Source organism: Pelodiscus sinensis, chromosome 1, assembly GCF_052426305.1.
Source record: "Pelodiscus sinensis isolate ZL-2025 chromosome 1, ASM5242630v1, whole genome shotgun sequence".
In the NCBI taxonomy this organism is placed as follows: domain Eukaryota; kingdom Metazoa; phylum Chordata; order Testudines; family Trionychidae; genus Pelodiscus; species Pelodiscus sinensis.
Window position 1 is genome coordinate 328,104,940 of NC_143052.1, and position 9,012 is coordinate 328,113,951.

Here is a 9,012-nt window from a genome sequence, read left to right on the forward strand (position 1 = left end):
GATGAAACCTTGTAATTGGGGGAAAACAGGTACCGAAAGAGTTCGTCAGGGTCTCTTACGATGCTGGTGTTGGGTAGGTTTGTTCTTTGGCTGAATTTACCCCACAGAGAATTTAAAAACAGTTTAGCAATTTGGCGTTTAGCTGGGTTCGACCTGATCTCGTGTTGGCGTAAACGCACGCCTTCTTTTTGGTAAAAATCGTTAACGTACTTATTTTGTTTTTGTTAGTCTGTGCACCAGCTGGGATACCTTGAAGCCTCTTGTTTCTGACGGAGGTGTAATTTTATATACTCTGAAAAGAGTTTGTCAGATTTGTCACTGAAATGCCAGATTTCACAGATTTTAGCCACTGTATACCCCTTTGCTATGGCCACAGTCAATTCCACCGTGCACCATGTCCCCAGGATAGCTCTCTCCTCATCAGTATGGGTGCACGTCTCCCGCTGCTCGGTTTCCGCACATGTTTGGCATAGCGGGAACATAAGCTTGCCACCCACTCTGACAGGTAACAATGGGAAAAAGAGTCCTCGCGGGGGGTACACCTTAACTTTTGCAATTCCAAAATAATTTGCAAGGGGTCCAAAGTTGTCATAAACTATATCGGGGTGTCCAATAGGGTATTCTTTGGTTTTGTTTACGAAAGGGTACAGGCTGGTAAAATCATAATAGGGGATTTCTTCCCCGGGGTTAGGCTTGTAATATAGGCGGATAGCGTTTGTCCTCCCCCCGAAAAGAGCATCCCAAGGCCTGAGAGGCTGGGGTAACTGGGCTCGGTTTAAAAAGCCTGCAAGCTCCCTGTCTGTTTCTTTCATCACTTCCCACTTGTGCTCCCAGAGAGTCCTCACTACAAAACCAAGTCGTTTTAGATAGTCAGTCTTAAGCTGCGTCTTTGTCAGCCGACGGGCAGGGCAGTGTGTGTGTGTATGCTTCCGAGAAAAGGTTTAACGTCCGTGTCTTTACTGCTAGGACCGGGGTCCCGTCGCAGAGGGTGGCCAGCAGGCCAACAGACGCCCCGTTATATAGGAAGAGCTTATTACACCTTAGATTTTAACTGCTAGAACACAAAGTTCCTTCGCAGCGGGCAGCCTGGGAAAGGCTGGAAAGGTGCCCCAACGGATCTTGTCACCTGGGAGTGACACAGATCCAAACGCCCAAGCTCTCCCTATGTCTGTCCCTTTATGACCGGCTGAAGTTCTTTTAAATTGTGCTTGGTTCTGTTACAGCAACTGAAGGAGTCAGGTTAAAACTTAAACAGTTACAGGTTTATTAAAAGACTTATAAAAGGATATGGTTACAATGGCTATTGCTCTATTTGTTAAATGCTAACAAATACAGATTTTAAAAATGATCACAGGAAAAAGGTAAAGATAGAAAATAGAAATAATGGTACCAAGTGACAGCTTAATCTTTAAAGAGCTCTAAGTCTATGTATATATATACTTAAGCAAAGGACCACATCCAGGTACAATTTTTACCCCTTTCTGTGCCTGTCGACTCCAGCGTGTCAGGCCAGGGCCGGTCTCTCAATTCCTAGGAAAGACGAATACGAGGTGGGCGTCCCCTTGGAACCTCGGGAGATCAAACATCTAACCCGACCAGCAGATAGATGGTAGATTGACACTCAGAGAAAATGCGCTGCTGGACCTATCTTTATACCCCTGGGGGCCCGTATTCTCTTTCTTATCTAAGATGCCGAATTGTACTGGTCCGTTTTGTGGCACCAGTTCTTACAAGCAAGTTTCAAGTTAATTTACACTTGCAAGAGAGATAACGAAATTGTGAGCACTAGACATTTTTTTTTTACTGGGCGAGAGATTCCTCCCCCCTGCGGATGGATGTGTGTTCATATCAATATGGGTTTCAGTCAAGGGCACTCCTTGGCAGCCTCTTGGTCAGCAATTGGCATATCTCTGTTTACAGCCATTCACGGTCACACAGCCTGGGCTTTCTGCTCTGTGTGCCCTGTATGCTCCAGGCAAGCAAAAATGGATGTTACAAGGGGGTTCCTGTCTGGCTACAGTCTTGTAATAAAGAAACCCAAAAGTTGTCGCTGTCATAGGGTTTTGTGCTTTTTCACAATAACAGGTGACACAGCCATGGAAAAAACACCCGTTAAACTCAAAGGCCGTGCGTACCCCGTCAACATTGGCATAACCGTCTAAAAAGTAGGGGCCTACCTGTAGTTCCCCACCCTGTAAAGCATGCCGTATTTGTATATTTTCTTTGTAAGAGGTATACAGCAGCCACTGAATAGATGGGGTCGAATATCTCTTTTTCTGCCGGTGGTAATTGTCTGGAGGGAGAAGAGCTACCGTGTTAGGCTCCAAAAGCATAAACCTGTACATCGCCATGCAGACGGAGGCCAGCGTGATGTACTGGAAAGGATCGATATACAGGTTTATCTCAGTGAATTTACCAGGGCCTCTCTCTGCTACATCCCCCATCTTTGTCATGTTCATAATCTCTTTTCTATATAGAATACAAGCCTGTCTCAAAATGTTAACATCCTGTTGACAGTAATACGCGAGCTCTTTCTGCAAGTCAAACGTCTCATAGCTGTGGTCCCGATACCAGTCGAGAAACTCTGCTTTTTCCCTGGGCATCATACTGTCTACACCATAGTGTCCCACACCGGGCATAGGCCCCACGTAATTTTGGTTTTCTAAAGTGTTAAAAAAATGTGGAAAATACCCTTTGCACCCTTCAAACCCCATCGCCTGCAGTAGCTTGCTAAGCTTCATGGGCAAGAAGTTTAAAGAGTCTATAAAACGAATGTCTAGGGCCTTAACTTTCACACACATTAGTTTACTACCCTGAGTGATCAGTTCTAGGCACATCTTTTCCTTCAGTAGCTGTCTCACGACAAAGTACGCATCGTAACCTTTGGAATTGTGCGCTATGAATGTGTAGTCACGGAACTCTTTGCCAATAAAGGTCTTAACGAACATAGAAAGACACTCGCTACCCTTAAATTCCCAGGATTTTTCTGGCTTTAGGGCCATAGCAAAAATGTAATTGGGAGTGTGCAACCCCGTCTCCTGCGTGCATTCAAAATCATAAAAAAAATATACTTTTCTGAGGCTTCGGGCTTTCTAAGGCTGTCCATAAAACAGAAATGATTGTCAATGTTGCCAACAAGCAAGCCCTTACACTGCTTACAGCGCCGCCCTTTACAGCGGTGCCGCTTGTCCACGTAAGACTGACACACATCACACAAAGTTTTAGACAGGCATTCAACTTGTTTTTTCGATGCGCAGTGTATGTGTCTGACTAAGCACTCTTTGGCTCGACAAAATAGTCTACAGCTAGGACACCGCAGCGGCACGCCCACGCTGTCTGAGCACGTTCCGCTCAAGCAGAGGCGGCAACAATACCTGCAAGAGTGGTCATGAGTGTACACTGTGTGGCAAAACTCACAATAATTTTTCGCTCTGAACAACTTTTTCACATCCAGAACTCCATAGTAATGCTCATCTCCGCCAAGCGCCACGCGCCTGGCGCTCCCCCCGCCAAGCGCCGCGCGCCATGTGCCCGGGGCCAGGTCAGCCCTGAGCACCTGGCGGGGCATGCAAATGCCCCCGCGGGCGACATGGCGCCCACGGGCACCATGTTGGGGACCACGGACCTACAGCAATAACAGTATTTAATAAGCTTTCCAAACACAGTTCAGCACGTAGGCCCCGGAGCTTGCAGTTTATACCCTCTGGAGTCTAAGTCAAACAGTCATGGTGCCGCTGGGCTGGCGCATCTATGACACAACCCTCACAGTCCTCAAAAAGCTTTTCCCTAAGACAGTGACTAAGGACGGTATAAACACCAACGCGTACAATAGAGCGCATAACTTTTTTACGCTTATGATGTGGCACTGGCTCAACTAGGTCAATGCACAGCCACCTCCTGAATTCTTCCTGGCCGTCATCCTTGGCATTCTCTTCAATGCTTTGTATCGGTGTTGAGCAAAAACAAGGTGGGCCGGTTCGTCTTCCTCGTCCGATGCAATGCTGTCCCGGGTCTGACGGTCAGCTAGAAAGGCATCGTCAAGCTGTCAAAAGATTTCCAGAAAGAAATAATGTAAGACGCTCTGGTCATTTTTTTTTTTTAAAGTTTACAAAATCCCGGTTTCCTAACCCCATGATGCCCCAACTTCGATCTTTCATTTACCTGTTTGGCTTCTTTTCCATGCGTCTTGTCCGAGTCCTGGGAGCCATGGCCCATGCACCTTCTTCCTCCAGGCCATCTAGCTTGTCGGGCTGCATCGTGAGCGGTTGGGTTTCGGCGTCAGATATTGGTGTATCCATCAGCGGCTGGGCCAAAGGGCTCCCTTCAACTTCTCCTTCCTCCTCGGAACTGTCGCTGATGTAGCGCTTTCTTCTCGGCACCAAAACAGAGTTGGTGAAAGAAGCCATGTTTCCACTCAGCGTTTGCACGCTCTCTGAAACACTCACTCCTGGAAGAAGATGGCCTCTTTTGTGTGGCGCTAGAACTTATGGGGAAGTGCTATGCTCTGATTGGTAAAGGGTGTCACGGGAAGCTCTTAGAGGGGTCACACGATCCGCCTCCGGTCTGGTCAACGGGTCCCAGAACTGCACCCCCCCGATTGGTCAAAGCGATTCGAGGGGCGGTCCTACAGGGAAAAAAACCCTCCTGATTGATAGAGGGAGGAGGGGCAAGTTCTTAGAGGGGTCACATGACCCACTGCTGGGCGGGTCATCCGGTCCCAGAACTGCCCCCCGATTGGTCAAAGGGGTTCGCGGGGCGGTCCTACAGGGGAAAAACCCTTCCTGATTGGTTGAGGGAGGCGGGGCGAGTCCTTAGAGGGGTCACACGACACCCCTTACTTCTGGTCACCTGCCCCTCTTGACCCCGGATGTATTACCCCCAAGGGTGGGACTTCCGGTGACAGGGGACAGGCCTAACGGGGGTCACATGACACCCGGTCACCTGTCCCTCTTGACCCGGATGTACTACTCTCCAGGGGCGGGACTTCCAGTGACAGGGGAGACGGGACTTCCGGGGCCAGGGGCGGGGCTAACGTTTGATTGATGGTAGGGCCCTTATACTACTCCCCTACCCCATAGAGAGCTAGCATATATAGCGTTCAGTCACTGTAGCTGGCCGCATACTACCAATGTCTAGCTTCCCAGCCAGGTATATGAGGTGCAAGCTGGAAACAGAAGCTGGCACAGACAGAGCACATTGTGCTCCAGCAATCCCCAGTGAAGCAATGGATGTGATAATTTAGAGCTCATACTGGCCAGTATTACAGTTGGCTCTCTCCCCCTCTCTTGTTCCCATTCAAGGTAGCAGGAGCTCTTTGTTCTATTTCTCTGTGCTTCATTCCCCGAGCACTCATCCAGGTCAGATGTCTCTTAGGACCTGAGTTGCCACCAGCTGGACAATGGGACTTGGGTCATTCTGTAGGACCTGGAGAGCTGGAATTACAGAGAATATGACTCACTTTTCATATAGTCACCTATGCCTGCAGTAGCTGGAGATTTAGTACCAGTGAGTACCAAGCTACAGAAGCTCTCTGTACAAACAAAGCTTTAGGTTCCTCCATTGGGATCCTTCCAAGCTCCAAACTGAGATGGAGGACGGGGGAGAGGGGAGACCCTGACCCTACCAGAAACTCATTCAATTGGAAGGTGCTCCATTGACTCAATAGCTTCTGCTTTTAAGTTATTTTACATCTCCTGACAGAAATAAATCTGATGGTGTGGAGTTTGGGGTAGCAAAAAGTGGCTCCCAGGGAGCCGATGGAGCCCAAAGAGTGGATCACACAAGTTGGGAAGAGGCATTGCCAGGATAGCCAGGAGATGCACTGACTTCTATCACACTGGCTGCAGTTTCCTCCAGGTACGTCTACACCGCAAAGTTAATTCAAAATAACAGCTGTTATTTTGAATTAACTTTAATAGCATCTATACGTGCAAACCGCTATTTCAAAATTAATTCAAAATAGCAGAGCGCTTAATTCAAATTTGGTAAACCTCATTCTACGAGGAGTAACACCAAATTTGAAATAGCTATTTCAAATTAAGTGCTGTGTAGACAATTCAAAATAGGGGGCCTCCAGCCCTTCCCAGGGAGCCCTGGTGGCCACTCTGGGCACAACAAGGAAAACTTACTCTCCTCTCCCCCTGACCCCAGAGCCATTAAAGGGATAGACCCTGGCCTGTGCCAGATCCAAGCCTACCAGCCAAGAGCCAGCAGTGGCCACCGGGGCCCCTGAGCCAGTAGCCACAAAACGTGAGCCAGCAAGGCACTGGCAGCCAACCCTCCACTGCTCCTCAGGAGCAGTCTGCCAGCACCCAGGAGCCTGACAGGGGCTGGAGAAGGCGGGTGCCTTCCAGGTCCAGGGTGGAGATCATGGACCTTATTCAGGTTTGGGAGGGATGCCCCAACATCCATGATCTCCGCACTAGACAGAGGAACACGGCCGTCAATGGCAGGATAGCTGCCACCCTGGCCACCAAAGGCCACATGCGAACCCAGGAGAAGGTTTGCATGACAATCAAGTTGGTGCGGTGAGACCCCCAACCTTGGGCCCTGATCTTCCCTTCCCCCTTCTTCCCTTTGCTTCTCCCTACCAACTTCCTCCTCCCAGGTTTCACCCTCCCCTCTGCCAGGCACTCTATTCCTCTCTCCCACCTCCTTTTCCCAGTCTCCCCAGAGGTTCACCCTGTTGTTCAATAAACCCAGTTTCTATTTTTGAACATACATGTCTTTTATTTGACATCAGGAAGGGAGGCTAGGGAGGAGTAAGAAGATGGACGTGAGGGAGGAATGGGGCACGAGCCCCCGGTGGGGAGGACCGGGGTGGCTCTGAGGGCTCCTCGGGGTGGACACTCTCCTGCAGGGCCTCCTGGATCCTGACAGCCCCCCGATGGACTCCCCGGACGGTAGCCTGCAGCAAGTGCAGCTGGGCTGATGGCAACAACCCTACGAGACGCACCGGTGTGCCCAGGGGCAGCTCTGGCTCCATGTGACCGAGTGCTGTGGTGTCCCGAGTGCAGGCACTCAAGGCACTCCCAAGACAGGACTGCTTTGCTGTCTCTCATCGGGGTAGACAAGCGAGCGGGGAACCCTGAGAACTGTCTGTTCGGGGTGGGGGTAGGGTCCCGTGAAGCACGGAGCTCAGTTAGCCTGAGGCAGCAGCCCCACACACTATGTCCTAACCTGATGCCCTGCCAGCACTGGTTCCGGCCAGCCTGAACTTCGGTTCAGGGTCCACTCAGTGTGGACGCGCTATTTCAAAATAAGAAAATGCTATTTTGAAATAGATTTTGTGTATAGATGTGTTAATTCGAATTAGCTTAATTCAAGTTAACTTAATTTGAAATAGTTAACTTGAATTAATGCTGTAGTGTAGACGTACCCTCTTTCAGAGCAGACTAAAGCTGAATCTGTCCTTTGATGTGTGGCTGATGCACTTCACACCTGTGGTATCAGTTACTGCTTGCTTGTCAGCTAAATTTCTTTATAACTCACTAATGAATAGGATTTCACCTGTATTTGTTACTTACAGGTCAACAGATGTTCCATGTCCAGCCATTTCATATTCTTGGTGTCCGTATGTTCCAGGATGATGCCTAAATAAGCAGTGTAAAATAAACATCAATAAAAAACCTTCTCTTGTTAAGTGCAAGGTGATAACATTGGCCCTTTGGCTTCTATTGTGGGTCTAAGGTGAGCTGTAGGCAAGAAAATACTAGAAAAGTTTAGCGTCCACACTGAAGAGAATAAGAGAAAAAAATTAAGAATGTTTACATAAAACCTCATTTGCTTTAAACAATCTATATTCCTCTTGCCACTGCTGTCAGTTATTGGAGATATACTAGGATAGTGTATTAATCTAGTGGTGTGAACAAAGGGCTGAGGCCAGGAATAAGTGCGTACTAAGCAAGGATCTCACATGGATAAATTAATTAGGCCACAATGCTTGCCTGGCTTGCATAGGTGTGCTAAGGAAAGGATGGCACAGGGCCAAAGGGGAGGAATCTAGTGCTTCCTGGGCAAGGCAATCAGGAACCTGCAACAGCAGGCACTGTGTGGCGGTGGGCTGCCTACCTCCCAGTGATGAAGCACCAGTAAGGAACAGTGAACAACACTGAGCTTAGGTCTATAGTTTGAGTCCACACTAACTCTGACTACTAAAAATAGAGTGCAGGTAAGATGACAGAAGCAGTCGGAAGAGCTAGCCACCTTGAGAACAGACTTTTGGGTTTGGATGGGATCATCCTTGGAATAGTTAACCCCTCCTGCTACTCCTGCCACAGCTACTCTATTTTTAGCACACTAGTTTGATCGGAGAATAAACATACCCTACGTGACAGTGTGCCAGCCTCTGCTACTAAATGACTGCGCCATCTCAAAGCATTCTATTGCAACTTACAAATTCCTCCTAACACCACACTGGAGAAGTAGGAGAACATTAACATCTCCATTTATGCATGAGAAGTCACAGCATGGAGAGATTAATAGTAGCTCAGTGCTACACACTGGGACTTTTTCTGTCTACCTCAAAGGGAATACCAAAAGGGACACGGCACACTTTCTCTCACCAGCTAACTTGGCTGCAACTGCCCGGATCTCTTCCCAGCTGCTGCAGAAGTATGTGATAGTGGTTTTGTACAAGTTCTCCAGTAGCTCAGCATTCTCCTTGGCCTAGAGAAAATCAGGGACACATGAGCTCTCTCTGGCTAGAAATGCCCTTTGACTGCCAACACATGCCTTTACGAACCACAAGTAAACAGTCTGTGTTCCTCTTGCCACTGCTGTCAGTTATTTGACTCACTCAGACTTTTTTTTTAATTTAAACAAGTAAATAAAAGAAAGGACAGGAGGCTGTGTAGAAGTGGGGAAAGTGGGAATCTATGGTAGATTTACATTCCTCTCACCCTCAGTCCTGTATCCCACTCTAATAGATACTTACATTGCCCATCACACATTCCCCCTGCTTCTACACCACAAGCCTATGCTGTCAATAATCTCTTATAATTCTATAGGTCA

General features: G+C 48.3%; 1 long non-coding RNA gene across 1 annotated transcript; it reads right to left on the minus strand.

Annotated features, from left to right (window-relative positions):
- Positions 1 to 5,030: 5,030 nt before the first annotated feature.
- LOC142826544 (uncharacterized) lies at positions 5,031 to 8,692 on the minus strand. Its single transcript, XR_012900744.2, has 3 exons — positions 8,565 to 8,692; positions 7,527 to 7,592; positions 5,031 to 5,432 (listed from the first exon to the last, which is right to left on the minus strand). It is a non-coding gene; the product is annotated as an uncharacterized LOC142826544 (long non-coding RNA).
- Between the last annotated feature and the right edge of the window lie 320 nt (positions 8,693 to 9,012).